Source organism: Protopterus annectens, chromosome 1.part1 (genome assembly GCF_019279795.1).
Source record: "Protopterus annectens isolate FY-2018-M chromosome 1.part1, PAN1.0, whole genome shotgun sequence".
Lineage (NCBI taxonomy): Eukaryota > Metazoa > Chordata > Ceratodontiformes > Protopteridae > Protopterus > Protopterus annectens.
Window position 1 is genome coordinate 1935903380 of NC_056726.1, and position 14959 is coordinate 1935918338.

Below are 14959 nucleotides of genomic sequence, written 5' to 3' on the forward strand. Positions count from 1 at the left end.
CTAGCCCAGCCCAGCACTTAAAACTCTGCAAACAACTTTCCACTATGTTTTTCTCAGAGACACTGCAACACTGCAGTAAGCTAATAGAAGTCAAAACTGAAAAAGCTTTACTGAGACAAAGAAATGTTAGGGGCTGCCATTGCTGTTATAAGGCGACATATGCAACATGCTGAGGGTGGTGACAATGCAAATGCTGATGAGCAACCCACAGTGAGGAGACGGAGAAGAGTGTACAGGCCCAGGGTAACCTACCAGGGGCTACATGAGCTGGAGATAGTGGAGCGCTATAGAGTGGACAGAGACCTCATGCAGCAAATTGTTGAGCTGTGCAGGCCATGCCTCACATGTAGAACCAACAGAGGGGAACCCATCTCAGTGGAAACCAAGGTATGTGTTGGCCTAAGAATACTAGCAAATGGTAACTTCCAGAGACCAACTGATGATATGATAGGGATTTCACAGGCATCAGCATCCAGGGTACTGCACCAGTACCTGAATGCCATGTTAGCACATGTCAGTGATCATGTATATTTCCCCAATTCCTGTGAGGTATTGGCCAGCAATATGCATCTCTTCCAGCAAATAGCGGAATACACTGAGGTAGTGGGTGCAATAGACTGCATGCACATATGCATCAAAGCACCAGCTGGTGAGTGGGGTAGGGTCTACTATAACTGCAAGGGTTTCCCCTCCATCGGTTGCCAGGTCGTGTGTGATGCCCAGGGTATAATAATAAATGTGTGTGCTGGCTGCCCTGGAAGCTACCATGATTCCCATATTTGGCATCTGACACAGCTGTACCAGACATTTGCCAGTGGGGACTTCCCTCATGGTCACCTAGTGGGAGATGTTGGATATGCACTCGAGCCGTGGCTGATGACACCCATCAGAAATGCACACACACCTGAACAGGAACGCCATAATGAGGCACACGCACAAACACGAAATGTAATCGAGCATATGTTTGGGCTGCTCAAGTCACGGTTCCGGTGCCTGGACACATCTGGTGGAGCCTTGCAGTACTCACCAACTACATGTACCCAAATAGTCATAGTATGTGCTATGCTACATAATATGATCCTACAAAAACAGCTGCAGCAGGAGCAGCATAGGGCTGGGCCAAACAGCCCCCCACCATTGCCAAGGCCATCACAGGCAGAGTGTGACTCAGAGGAGGAACAACCTGAGCCTACCCCAGTAGGCAGAAGGAGGTGTGCCCAGTATGCCTTGGCCTTGGGAAAGTGGCAATGCATAGCATATACACTGGCTCAGTAGGAACCCTGGAAATGATACCTCTCTCTGACTCGCACATATAGTAAAAGGGATGCCTAACTTGACACTACCTGTTAACAAACATGTATAGGGAGTGTAATATGTGCATCCAACATAGGCAGCCCTGCAGCACCACCTGAGGCATGATTGCCATGTGTTAAGCAATATAAAGCAGTGCTAAACAGCTCTTACCACTATTTAGTATATGTAAACAAAATTGCACACACTAAGTAGCACAACTTTTGGCAATGTTGAGCAATATTGGGCAGCGTTCAGCAATGTTGGTTAACATTGAGCAATGTTGTGCAAGTTTGGTGTTGGGGCATAGTTCAGCAAAAGCAGGTAAACATGGTCATATTTGCTTCACTGTTCCTGAAGCAGTCTGGTCTGCCCAGTATGAAAATAAGAAGCAGTAACAGTCCTCGAACTCAGGATACTGTGCACTATAGTCATAGTACTGAACCACTAAACCATGACAGCATGTCAGTGATAAATCTGTATGAAGAAATGTTGATAAGTCTATGCAAATATCTCATGGAAACCCTGCAGGCACAGCATAATCCCTGTCAAGTTATGACACAAAGGTGAGCCCTGCAGTAAGAATAGAACCTGATTTTCAACACATATATAGTATAAATGTTAATATTGATCATGTTCACACACATCAACAAATGTAGTGGACCTCAGACAGCAACATACTGAAAGGTCACACTTGGCATGCTCACACACTTGAATAAATGAGACAATTGTCAGGCAACAAAACACTGAAAGGCCAAATTGGGCATGCTCACACACTTAGGCCATGTCTGAGTACAGCAGTGGGCCACACATATCTGGCAGTTGCATGTGTTAACCCAGGAACCTCTCACTATTCACCAATCCACCTTGTACACACAGTTATATGACAACAGACACATATATAATATAGTGGAACCCTGTCATTATCAAATATGTTCTGCAGATACTTAGGTTGGTTATAGAAAGTAGGAAAGCAAAGAAGAAACAAAACCTGCAATCAGTATCATCAATAAACAATGTGCATCCCGAACATTATCATATGTTCAGAGGTTGATACTAGGCTATCCTGCCCTAGGGCATGTATAAGCATAGCCAGAGTGTGTTTGGCTTTCGCAACTCTGTTAGATTAGTAGACTGTGCCTGTGAATAGTAGGTCACACAAGATAGCCCACTTATGTTTAGTTTATTCTGCCTCTGTCTAGCAGGGACCCAGAAGATATCCCAGGAGTAATCATACAATCACCCATCCACTTGTCAAGATGTCTCCTGTAGGTGGTCAGTGGGGGTCTCTGCATATGTGGGACTGGGATCTCATTCCAGAGTGAGTGGAGCCTCTAGGATAGGAATCTGTCCCTCCAGCATGTCCTATTAATATCAGTGCTGATGTTTACGTCCCTGGAGCATGTAGCCCTAAGGGATTTGGATATCCTGAGGTGGAGCATGTCCATTAATTCTGGGATGAACATGGCTTTAAACAACAGGCACAGATTGCATCCGAGTAGGCGGTAAGCGACTGAGTAGAGCTGGGATTACTTTAGCCAAACTGCACAGGGCATCTGTGTGCGTCCCTAGAACTACTTGGTGAGGTACTTTTGTGGCCATTACAGTAGCTGCAGGTGTCGGGTAAGTACATCCGAAATGGGGCATTGTATCCAAGCATGGGCCTGATGAGTATAAGGGCACAATGACCTCACTTGATCTAGATGTGAAACCTTATGGGATAAGGTGGGCTATATAGAAGGTCTGTCTGACCACATTGGCAACGTGATTTTCAAAGGCGAGAGTACTAACTACTCGTGTCCCCAAATCCCTAATAACACCTACCGTATGTGATGGATTACCACCTATGTAGTAATATGTGGGCACGTTGTTATTCCCAAAGGGGATGACTATGCATCTAATGGCAATTAGCTGTAGGCCATGGCTCTGGCACCAGTTATCTATCTCTGTGAGACCCTTTCTGAGGATGCTTGTGCCAGCTGGAGAGTTGATTATGGCACCCAGTTTGCAGTCATCTGCGAACATGACCAGCCATATTCCTCCTGTGTTAGCCTGTACGTCTAAGAAATATATACGGAACAAGAGAGGTCCCAGGACTGACACTTGTGGGATGCCACATGTAACTGGTGTATAGTCAGACATGGCACCAGCAATACTGACCATGTGGGTGCCATCCGTGATCCAGTTAGCAATCCATCTTGTGACATATGTGTCGACATTGAAGCTGGCGAGCTTATGTATAATGCCCGAGGGGGGTATTGTGTTGAAGTGTTTTGCGAGGTCCAGGTAGGCTGTGTGAACAACCTTCTCTACGTCTATGGACCTGATAACTGTTTAAAGAAGTCAAACAGGTTCAAGAGGCAAGATCTGCCCACAACAAATCCGAATTGTGTTGGATCCAGTGTCTGTAGGTTCCCGATGTCTATGTGTATGAGTTCCATGACGATACGCTCCATAGCTTTGCAGACCAGGCTAGTTAGGCTTATAGGGCGATATTGTCCATGGTCCCTTGTGGCACCACCTCTGTGGAGCGAGACCACTGTTGCTGTATGCCATTCCTTGGGTACATATCCTGTAGCAACTCTAATATTGAACAGTGACTAAATGTGAGTGTTACGTTCGTCATGAAGCTCATGTAAGATGCAGGCCGGGACACCATCCAGTCCCATTGATGCTGTGTTGTCTGCATTGGAGAGGGAAGCACTCACCTGTTCATCTGTGATGTCAGGGAGGCTACACCCTGTTGAGATGGACATTTGCTCATTAGGGGGGGATGGGGGGAAACATTTGCACTGAACCTGTTTGCCAGGATGTTGGCAATGTTTGTGGTTTCAGTGTATGTTTTGTCATTATGCAGTAACTGACAGCATATCTGGGAGTTTCCACCCAGGTTCCTGACATAACTAAAGAAGGCCTTGTGATTGTCCTTAGTGTCTGGTGCAAGTTTCCATTAGAAGTGGGCCTTAGATGAATTAATGAGTGATCGTAGCTTTTTGCTAGTACTGATCAGAGATGCCTTCCCTTTTTGGGATTGTGCTCTATCATGTAGTAGCCTCCTCCTTTCGTTGTATAGCTTATTAATGGCCGTGGTCCACCAGACAGGTCCCCTGCCTTTGAAGGAGTGAGTGTTGTTGTTATTTGGGATAGCATGATCCATGCATTCCAGTACGTGTCCATAGAATGCGTTTGTAAAGGATTCAGTGGTCTGAGCCGTATTTACCACTGTCCCAGGGTCTTTGACGGATACCACCTTGGTTTGGAGAAGTGTGACGTTTGCTTTTGAGAAGTTCTTTACTGAGATTACCTAGGATGGGGGTGTGGACAGGATATGTATGTCCAGTGAGATAAATGTATGGTCTGACCTTACCAATGAGGGGTATACCTCTGGTGTGGAACATAGAGTCCCCATGTTGGTGATGATCATGTCCAATATATGTTCCACTCTTGTGGGTGTGGTGACCAGTTGTGCCATAGCATTTGAGTCTATAAATCCTAGCAACTGTTGGGCGAGGGTGTTGGTGCTTGAGTAGTATTCCCAGTCAATGTTTGTGTAGTTGAAGTCATCCAATATAATGGTGTTTGGAGAGACCTTCATATCCTCCAGTGTTCCCAGGAATACCGAGTGGTGTTCCTGAGTTTGGGAGGGTGGTCTGTAGCAGTCTAAAAACTGAAAGGCAATTTTGCCCACTGTTAGTTGCACATGCATGGCTCCGATGCTTCATGCAGTGCTACTAACCTGGAGGTGTGTGTATGTGTGATGTATATGGATACTCCCCCTATTTTTGTTGGCCGGTCCAAGTCTTGTGGCCAAAAAGCATGGTATGAAGTATAACCTGGTAGTGCTGGTGTGGTTTTGGGAGCCTGAACCAGGTGTCTGTTACTGCACAGATATTGACATTCTCCATACTGAGGAGAGTCCTGAGTGCGTGCATTCTGAGGGTTAGACATCTGGTGTTGAGCAGCATTACCCTTAGTTTCTTTTACCTTGTATCATCTATGGAGGTGGGTTTGTCTTTTGAGCCTCACTTAAGAAAGCCACTATGGGGGTGGCAAGAGTCTTAGCCAGTATTTGAAAGTCTAGTGACAGGTGCAAGCCGCCCATAGCTGCTACGTGGCATGTCGAGCATGTCATCCCAGGCTGACAGACACTGGATCCCCTTTGAATGACACCAATATGTTAGCCAACTGTTAAAAGTGATCAGTTTGTCTGTATACTGTGACATCATTTTTGGTGAGGGTAAGATGCTACACAAGGTCAGGGTCATACTGGCCTGGGCTACATGATCAGAGAGCACCTCTATGTCTCTTGTCATGTAGTCCAGGGAGGAACGTCTGAGGGTTTTCACACCAGCATGGACAATGATGCAGCCATATTTGTACTTGCTTTGGAGTGACCTGAGTGCATGTGTTATGTGGCAGATCCTGGCACCTGACAGACAGCTCAAAGTGACCTTCTCCTTGTTCAGCCTGGTGAGTGGGACATCAGTGTGTCTGACATTAAGAGTCACCTATTACAAGTGTATTAGGTGTGTTGTTTAGTCCTAAGGGCAGTGACTGTGTGGCACACTGACTTTGTGAACTATGTGATATGTGTGTATTGTTGTGGGGTAGCAGTTGTTTGTGTGTCTGCTTTGGAGGCCTCTGCTGCTTAGGCAGAGTTTATTTAGAGCCTCCGAGTATATTTTTGTGTGGTAATGTATTTGGTTTGCTGTCGCTATAGGTCTATGTGAGACTGGATTTGTGGTGTGTGCGGTTATCTTCACCACCTGATAGACTGTGCCAGTCATGGGTCGAGAGAGCTTAGCCTCCTGTTTGTCTATATAGTTGCATCTCTCACATATATCTGAGTTTGTTGGGAGGATGAGAAGGTTGTCTGTGTACATAAGGCAGTTGTAACATTGTGTCAAAATTCCAATATGCACCAGCTGGACTGGAGAGTACACATGAAACCGACCTTTGGACATGCCAGGATATTATGATGACATACTCTGTTGACTGTTGACAAAGGATCAGTAGGGTGTTAAGTGTGTAAAAGAGTATAACAGGGGTTTAGTGGTCAGGTTTGTCAGTATTTTGGAAAGATTATCTGCGAAGGAGTCCAGACAGAACCATGACACCTCCTTCAGCTATGTCATAAATAGCAATGTACACTCATATATGTCCTGAGTCAGGGCCAACTGTACCTGACTGACAATGCCAACATCCTGTCAGACAGGCCAACACATACATACCCACCTCCCACTGACAAAATGCCCTATCATCATACCAGGAGATATCTCATGTAGAATGGGTAAACAGCTCCTCCCAAAGCCAAAAACATGGCATCACTTGGATAACATTGTTTCCCCATATGTGTCATAAGTGAACTACAGAACAAACAGACCCTGCACCTGAACAGTCTGTTGAGCCTCACCCTCTCTACAGGATCTGAAACTGTTGAATGTGTTACAGCAACATATGGCACACCCCACAAGTGTTGGTGCACAACAGACCATGGGAACTATAGTTCTATAAGCCTATGAAGTCTGAACTGCAAGGCCATGGAGTCCATCACAATTAAAGTCATAAACAGAGCTATTGGAAGCCGACAAACACACAACCCTACCAACTGTGGTATGTTCATGGGCAGATCATGTTTCCCAAACTTGCTAGACTGTTTGCAAGGCAGCAACCCAGGACATACCTCACTGAAAGGAGCTACACACGTCCCACATAGACTTTGAATAGCCCTTTATCAACATCCCAGACACATGTCGTATCCACAAAATCAACAATATGTGCATAAATATGTATTGTCATATGAAAGAATGGCAATTTGTCCACAGATAGATCACACAAGCTAAGAATTGTGGAGTCCTGCTCAAGCTGTTAACACCTGCTGACCCACATGGTTCATTCCTGGGATTGCATAAAACAAAGTGCACGCACATTACCATGTCCAGTCTGATGATGTCAGCATCCTACAAATATAGCAGGAGAAAAAAAAACCACCCAGTAAAACATATAACGTGTCATGGTAATGCGTATCTTTCAAGTATTATAACATAGTTAGGTAGGGGTCTGAATCTTGCAATTGGTGAGTGAGTGTATGTGTGTGGGGGGATGTCATTTCCTTTGAGAGGAGTGGCCTTTTTGGAGACTGTGAAGCCACATTAAAAGAGGTAAATTCCTCTTTGGCAGGTCTGATGATGTCAGTATCCCACAAATACAGCAGTGGAAATTAAAACTCCCAGGCAAGCATATAGCGCGTTGTGTTAATTTGTATCTCTCTAATATCATAACATAGTTAGGTAGGGGTTGGAATCCTGCAATTGTGAGTGTGTGGGGGGAGGTATGTGTCATTTCCATTAAGAAGAGTGGCCTTTTTGGAGACTGTGAAAACACATTAAAAGAGGTAAATTCTCTTCGCTGGTCTGATGATGTCAGTATCCCACAAATAGAGCAGTGGAAATGAAAACACCCAGTAAAGAATATAGCGGGTCGTGTTAATGCGTATCTCTGTAGTATCATAATATAGTTAGGTAGGGGTTTGAATCCTATAATTGCTGAGTGTGTGTGTGGGGGAGGGGGTTGTATGTGTGTGATTCCCTTTGAGAGGAGTGGTCTTTTTGCAGACTGGGCAAACACATTAAAAGAGGTAAATTCCTCTTTGGCAGGTCTGATTATGTCAGTATCCCACAAATACAGCAGTGGAAATAACAACTCCTAGTAAAGCATATAGCGAGTCGTGTTAATGCGTATTTTTCTAGTATAATAACATAGCTCGGTAGGGGTTTGAATCCTGCAATTGCTAAGTGTGTGTGTTTAACACTGTTGTTCAATGTGTTGTGGGTTTTGCTTTTACTACTGTATGACATATCAGTAAAACAACAGTATGTGCATTGCACACTTCAGGTATCTGTGTGGCAAATACACATATGTACATGTGACCTCAATTGGTAACTGTGTGGCAAAGACATATATGTACATGTGACCTCAACAATCACTTCATAGGTGTGAAGCCTGCTTTCAACACAAATACATATGTCACCATTGACAGTTGGTGCTGCTGCTTCTCAGACCATATGTATGTATGTGACAAGTCCAGCCACTGTAGTGATCTGTGCCCTAGGTCATCTGTGTCACACACACACATGACAGTTTCTATAGAATAGTGTGAGTGAGGGTTTATGCCTGGGGCATATTTCAAACATGTTCAAACACAACACAGTTTGTCAATAATGGGCATTCATTATAGGTGTACAACAACTCCGTGGATATGCATACAGACCCCTTATTGCTTATATGATACAGTGAGGGACATCAGCATACCTTTGGGAATGTGAATATCAAAGGACAGATGACATCACATGTGGCTGTATGGCCACATTGGTACCCCTGCTACATGTTGTGGGCTTCTACCAATGTGGTACTGTCAGGATATTATGTATAGTAAATGTGGATGATTATGCTATAGTTGGCTCATAGCTTCACAGCATGGGATTGTCAACAGGTATCTGTCTGTATGATACCCTTGTGGAGGATAAGTGTCTAATCCGGAGAATGCATTGTAGGCCACTGTATGCATTACCAGATGTGTACAGACATATCCCTAGTGTGTCTGCTTGTACCTAGGATGGCCACATGCCAAACAGGAGTGGTCATGGGAATGTGTGGTGGTCAATACCACTGGTAACTGGTATAGTACAGTACTGGAAGGATTCAAATGCTACTGTGTATCCTACAGCTGTGTGTCAGTTGTCAAGACATCATCTAACGATTGGTTAAAATCAGGCTGTTGAAGTTATGTACACTACCAGAATGCAAACCAGTGACCAATATTAACAGTATCACCCACAGCATAGTGTCATACCATGTCATACACATATGTGTACCCAAGTTGTGACATATGTGTAGTAAAATGCATACTGGCCACCAATAGGAAATATGAAGTGTTAACACTTTGTAATACAGGGCATGTCACCCTTCCCATGTGTCCACCATGCACATACATGCAGACAGTGCACCTCCACCATGTTCACAAATGTACACCTGCAAATTTGTACTGCACACTTCACACACATAATGTACACTAACCAACACATGCTGCCAGTACCACACACATCAGCCAAGTGGCACATGGGCAGACAATCCATGTTTGGAATTAACACTGGTGTAAACAATACTACATTGATAATCATAGCTTTGATGCATCATGCCTGCTCAGATATACCTACAAGGATATCATTACACTTTACTGTTGACAACATGCTAACATTGCTACACTGCTATTAGGTCACCCTGTGCATCAGCACCATGTTAGCCTGTTCCTGCATCAATGTCACAGATGACAGGAGGTGGCACAGTTTCATCATATGCACAGGGTGTGTTATTGGTTTGCCAGAGCCCGACAATGACCCATCCAATTGACATGTGTGTGTGTGTGTGTGTGTGTGTGTGTGTGTGTGTGTGTGTGTGGGACAACAGTACAGTATAGGTCAGTGTTGATGTAATGTGTGTGTGTATGTGTTAGCCCTAGGTGTTGGTTTTATGTGTGTGTGTGTGTGTCTGCATGCACAAAGTTCCCCCTTGTGGCTGCCAAATACGGGAGGAGTATGTAACAGCAGAATAGCTTATATGCCTGTGTGTTTGTGCCTCTGTCAGGCCTATGGAACACTCAGATGCATCTTTGCATGGAATCAGGGATAGGTAGTTAAAAGTGAGGTACACCTTACACATAATAGAGACAGTAGGTGTAGACTTCAGTGAAGCAGTGCATTTGGATTAGTACTCCTTTCATGAAGTACAAGTGGTGTCTATTGTTATTATTGTCAGTATTCATTGTGTAATACCATTCCTTTCTGACTAATGTCAGTACTTTTCTGAGGGATTCAGAGGGACACAGCTAAAATATGCTTCACAATCAGGGACATCCCTGGAAAGTTGTCACAGTTAGGAGATATGGCCTCTGCCCTACTCAGATATGCCAGTGTTTGTCCTGCAATGATACTGTGTGGGGGTTGTAAAGTGCCTCTGTAACATTATTTGCTGCTTGAATGGCTGCTTCTCACATCACACTCATGTAATGCAATTCCACAACGATTGCTGGTAAAGATCCACAGAACAAGCTTTGTGTTATGGCCTTCCTATTCTTCCTTTACATTCACTCATTGTAATGCATGATGTATTTTTTCAGCACCAAGTTATTGTATATCTGTTGTGCCTTAGTGGTACTTCATGCAGTCTAGTGTGTCCAAGGTCTGGGGTTCGAGACTGACAGAGGTATTTTATTTTGCTGCTGAGCAGAACAAAGGCCCTGACAGAGTGACTAAGGCACTTTTAAGCAGTTGTAAGTGGGTTTGCGTGGGTTTGTGTGATGCTTAGCGATGCTTAGCTAAGCGCACACATGTGCACACTCTCTCAAACCCGCTAACTACTGCTTAAAAGTGCTTACTCCCACTAACCCCCGCACTAATTTCTTTGAAAGAAAAGAAAATGGGGAGATATAAAAGTGGTGAAAAAGGGGGCACAAAGAGGGAAAGACAGTAGGAAAAATAGCTCGGTATGTGCAGGACGGTTGTAGGGAAGGTCCATAGCTGCCCATTTCTTTACCAGCAACAGCTGTGCATATGCAATAAATTTGGAGTGAAATTTGAATCCTTCCACCCCTGGGAGAGGGGAGAGGACAACAAAGTATGTTATACTGCAAATTATAATTATCAGTTTACATGTCCAGCGGACATGTGTGCAAAATGGGCAGCTATGTATGGGGCATCATTTTTTTGTGGGTACAGATTGCCCTTTTTTTTCAGGTGAGAGTGGAAAGTGAGGTAGAGGAAGTAGGTATATTTGGGGAGGTAGGTTGGGGAGGTAAACAGACAAGACAAACAAGATGCATACAGGGGAGGTGTATGACACATGGGGTGGGTGAACACAATTGATGGGGACGGATGTTTGGAAATCGCAAGCCCATGATCCCACAGATGGTAACAGTGGGACTGAGATCCCCACCCATAGGCAGTCACCACTGAACCTTCATAGACCTGAGGGTCGCTGTGCTGGCTGGGGGCTGCGTAGGAGGGGCAGGCTCACCCATGAGTTGCGCCACTCTCGCCTCACGCTGGCATAGGGGATCAGCGACTAAACGCTGGATCTCCCTATGCACCACAACCCGGACCCTTTGGAGGGTGACAGGTGGCCCTTCTCCATCCACGCTTGCAGGGGGGGTGGATGAGCCCCATCCCCTGCAGTCCTTCCACCCGAAGGTGGCACAGGACCAACGGAGGAGGGTAGCCCGGGCTGGGCACCAGACCTGCTGGTGCCAGGTGCAATCGCCAGCTGAGGAGGGACATGTGGGTCCGCTGGGACTGGCCTTCCCATACGTTCTGTGATTAGGTGTGTTTAATTACAACATGGGCAACAGCATTCCAAATTAGTTGTAACAGCATGCAGTAATATTCCCATTAACCCAACACACCAGGGTTACAGCAGTTGAACAGCAAGCATAACACATGCATATATTGAACGACAGTGGACATTACAACAACATGCAGGGATGATTGGTGGCAACAGGCCACCAAGATTGTGGTGTTTTAACAGGGGACATGCATCAAAGTAAATGCAGATTTTTATAGAACAATAGGACATATGTCCCAACAAATGTTTTGAGATTAGACATACCTATTGAGGTGTGGAATTGCATTGTTTATGCACATGGAGTAGGCTGTAAAAAGAAACCTCCATTAACATCTTTTTAGTACTTTAACTCTACACTACATTCCTATTGACTGCAGGTGTATATCCCCTACATGTATTATTACACTAGGCAACATGCATTAGATTGTGTAATGGGTTTGGCTAGTTCATTATATATCTGACCTATATCTGACATAGTATCTGTCCAAGATGCAGATGTTACTGCTACATAGTTGTATTTTATTTTTATATTTATGTATCTACACATCTGGATGTGTTCATGTGACATTTTCACTTAATTTTCTACAGAACCCTACATTTCATGTAGCACACTTACATTTCTGGGGAACACCTTGACAAGCTACTTGTGTGCCAGATTTACCTATGCAAGACAGCCATTTAACAACTGTTGAGGACTGTTATATGCTTCACAGCTACTGGCACTTCCTTCATCCACTTTATAAGAGACTGCACAACTGTGGGTTGACAGCACTTAATACAACAGTACTATTTATTTAATGCAAGAGTACAACAACATTTCTAAGTAAGTGACACAGACACACTCCAAGTATTATACCTTTATTAATTACATTGAACACTCTTTTCTACAGGCTCTCTCCTTTATTTGATATTACAGTGCATACGGAAGACCTATTCAGGACATATTATACCTTTATTGATATGTTACAACACTCTTTTTCAGCTCACTCACTTATATTATATGACAGTACATGTAGAGATAGTATTCCAGACTTATTTTACCTTTATTACTGGGTTAGTACACTCTATTTCTGGCTCTCTGACTTATGTTATATAACAGTACATGCAGAGAATTTATTCAGGGCATTTTATAGCTGTATTATTGGGCTACAACACTTTTTTGATGCTCTCTCACATATATTATATAACAATACATGCAGAATAATTACTAACCTGCCTGGTGGCGCAGCCTTAGCAGCCTATCTGCATAGGCTTGCTGATTCATAGCACAAACACCTGCAGCTGTGAAGTAAATGAAGGGATATTGAGACATACCTATCCATCATTTAGACTATATTAGCATGTCTTACATATTGCATTCCATGGCTACCTACTTAGTAGTGGGGCATCTTGCTTATGACGGGCCTCCTGTATCCATTGGTTTAGAAGGTCCTGCTTCCATCTCTTCAGGTCTGCATGGTGGTGACGGACCTGCTCACCAGTCCGAGGGACGCCTGTGGCACTGGTGAGTTCATGAGCCAACCGGTTCCAAGCCTCTGCCTTATACTCCATCCCTTGGAACTGGCCCTGCAGGAGTTGAGACTCATGACGATGGACTAAGAGCCAAACCATGTATTTTGACTCCCCGATGCCCCAGCATTGCGCACTAAAGTGAGTACCCTCTCCAGCACCAGACATTCTAACTGCAGATGGGAGCTACAATCAGTTATGGCTAGTATTCCCGCCTATGGAGCTTAAATATGCTGCATTTCCCGCACTTTTTTGTGATTGGCCTTTTTTGAAAATTCTCGGCTGACTGCAGACCTGCTTAGCAATGGTTAATCTAACATTTATAAGTATATATATGTTAACAGTGGATGTTTATCCTAAGCTGTCATGGCTTAGTGATTCAGCACTTTGATTATGGTGGACAGTGTCCTGGGTTCGAACTTTGTCATTGCTTTTTGTTTTACTACTGTCCAGACAGGTTAGGGGGTGTGGCTGTGTTTAAGCAACTTTGCTCTACGTTGCCTGACAGTGCACTGGTTGGTGCGGCGCGCACCTTGACGCAAACCGATTGCACTGGGTAAAGCGCTATTTAGCTATAAGCAAATACATTGTGCTGGGTAAAGTGCTGCTTAACTACAGGCAACTATATTACGCTGGGCAAAGCGCTGCTTAACTGCGGACAATTATATGTCAGGTTCCTTTATAAATATACATTTTGTTCACTGATACATAGGACATTTCAATGTTTTTTAGTAAAAGTGTAATCATATATGTCAGGAATTATTTCAAATACTCATTTTGAACATAAAATAGGAAGGCGAGTGGTGGGACTCGAACCGTGAGTGCCTTCTCTTTGTGGGAACGCTCTACCACTACGCTATTACTATTTGGTGTAATTTGCATAAACATTCCTTATTATGCTCTTCCATGTCGAGATTGTTAACTGCAGCTAAGCAATGGGCACACCCACGCACACACACGCAAATACAGGCAGCTATATCGGGAATTAGAAAAAAAATAATATTTTACTTTTTATAACTGTGCTGGGGGTTTACAATGTCAGGGAATGTGGTGTTTGGTACATGAACATTTGAGTGGACTCACTCTTGTGTGTTGACATTTTGCATTTCACACACTTGCAGGGGCGTGGACCTTTAGACTGCTCGGCAGTCGGACACTCCTCCTGCTTGCCTGCACGGTCCGTGTTAGACTTGGGGTAGAGTCAGCGTGCCCTCATGAATATTCATGGCACGCTGACGTCATACCGTTCAACTGCAGCCTCCAAGTAAGACTTATTTAGTCTTACACGAAGGATTCGTGAATCCAGGGGTGTGTTTACTTCAAGTGTAACAATGTAGTCTGCAATGCTTCTATTACTTTTTCAATTGGATGTTATTCTATGTTACTGAAAATTCTTCTTTTTTGTGTTACCTGCATGAAAAACAGCTACTCTGTCACTGATTTCACACCTATTCTTTTTATTTATTTAAAAGAAGCCAGGGTTTGTAGATTTTAATAATCTGAAGACCATGTTAAATGAGCTTAAAGTATACTGCTTGTGCAACTGATATCACACTATAAGCGCTACCTTAACAAAAGACAAGCAGGAGATTCCTTAACTGACTATTTCCACCTTAAATCTTTCATAGCAGACAAGGGAAGCTCTAACTAGTGCACAAGAATGTTTCAAATAACGGCATTGTCAGAACCCAGTAACGGAACTCTGTTTATAGTGACTCTAACTGTTTTTTCCACATTTAAAAGTATGGATATCTATGTTACTTTT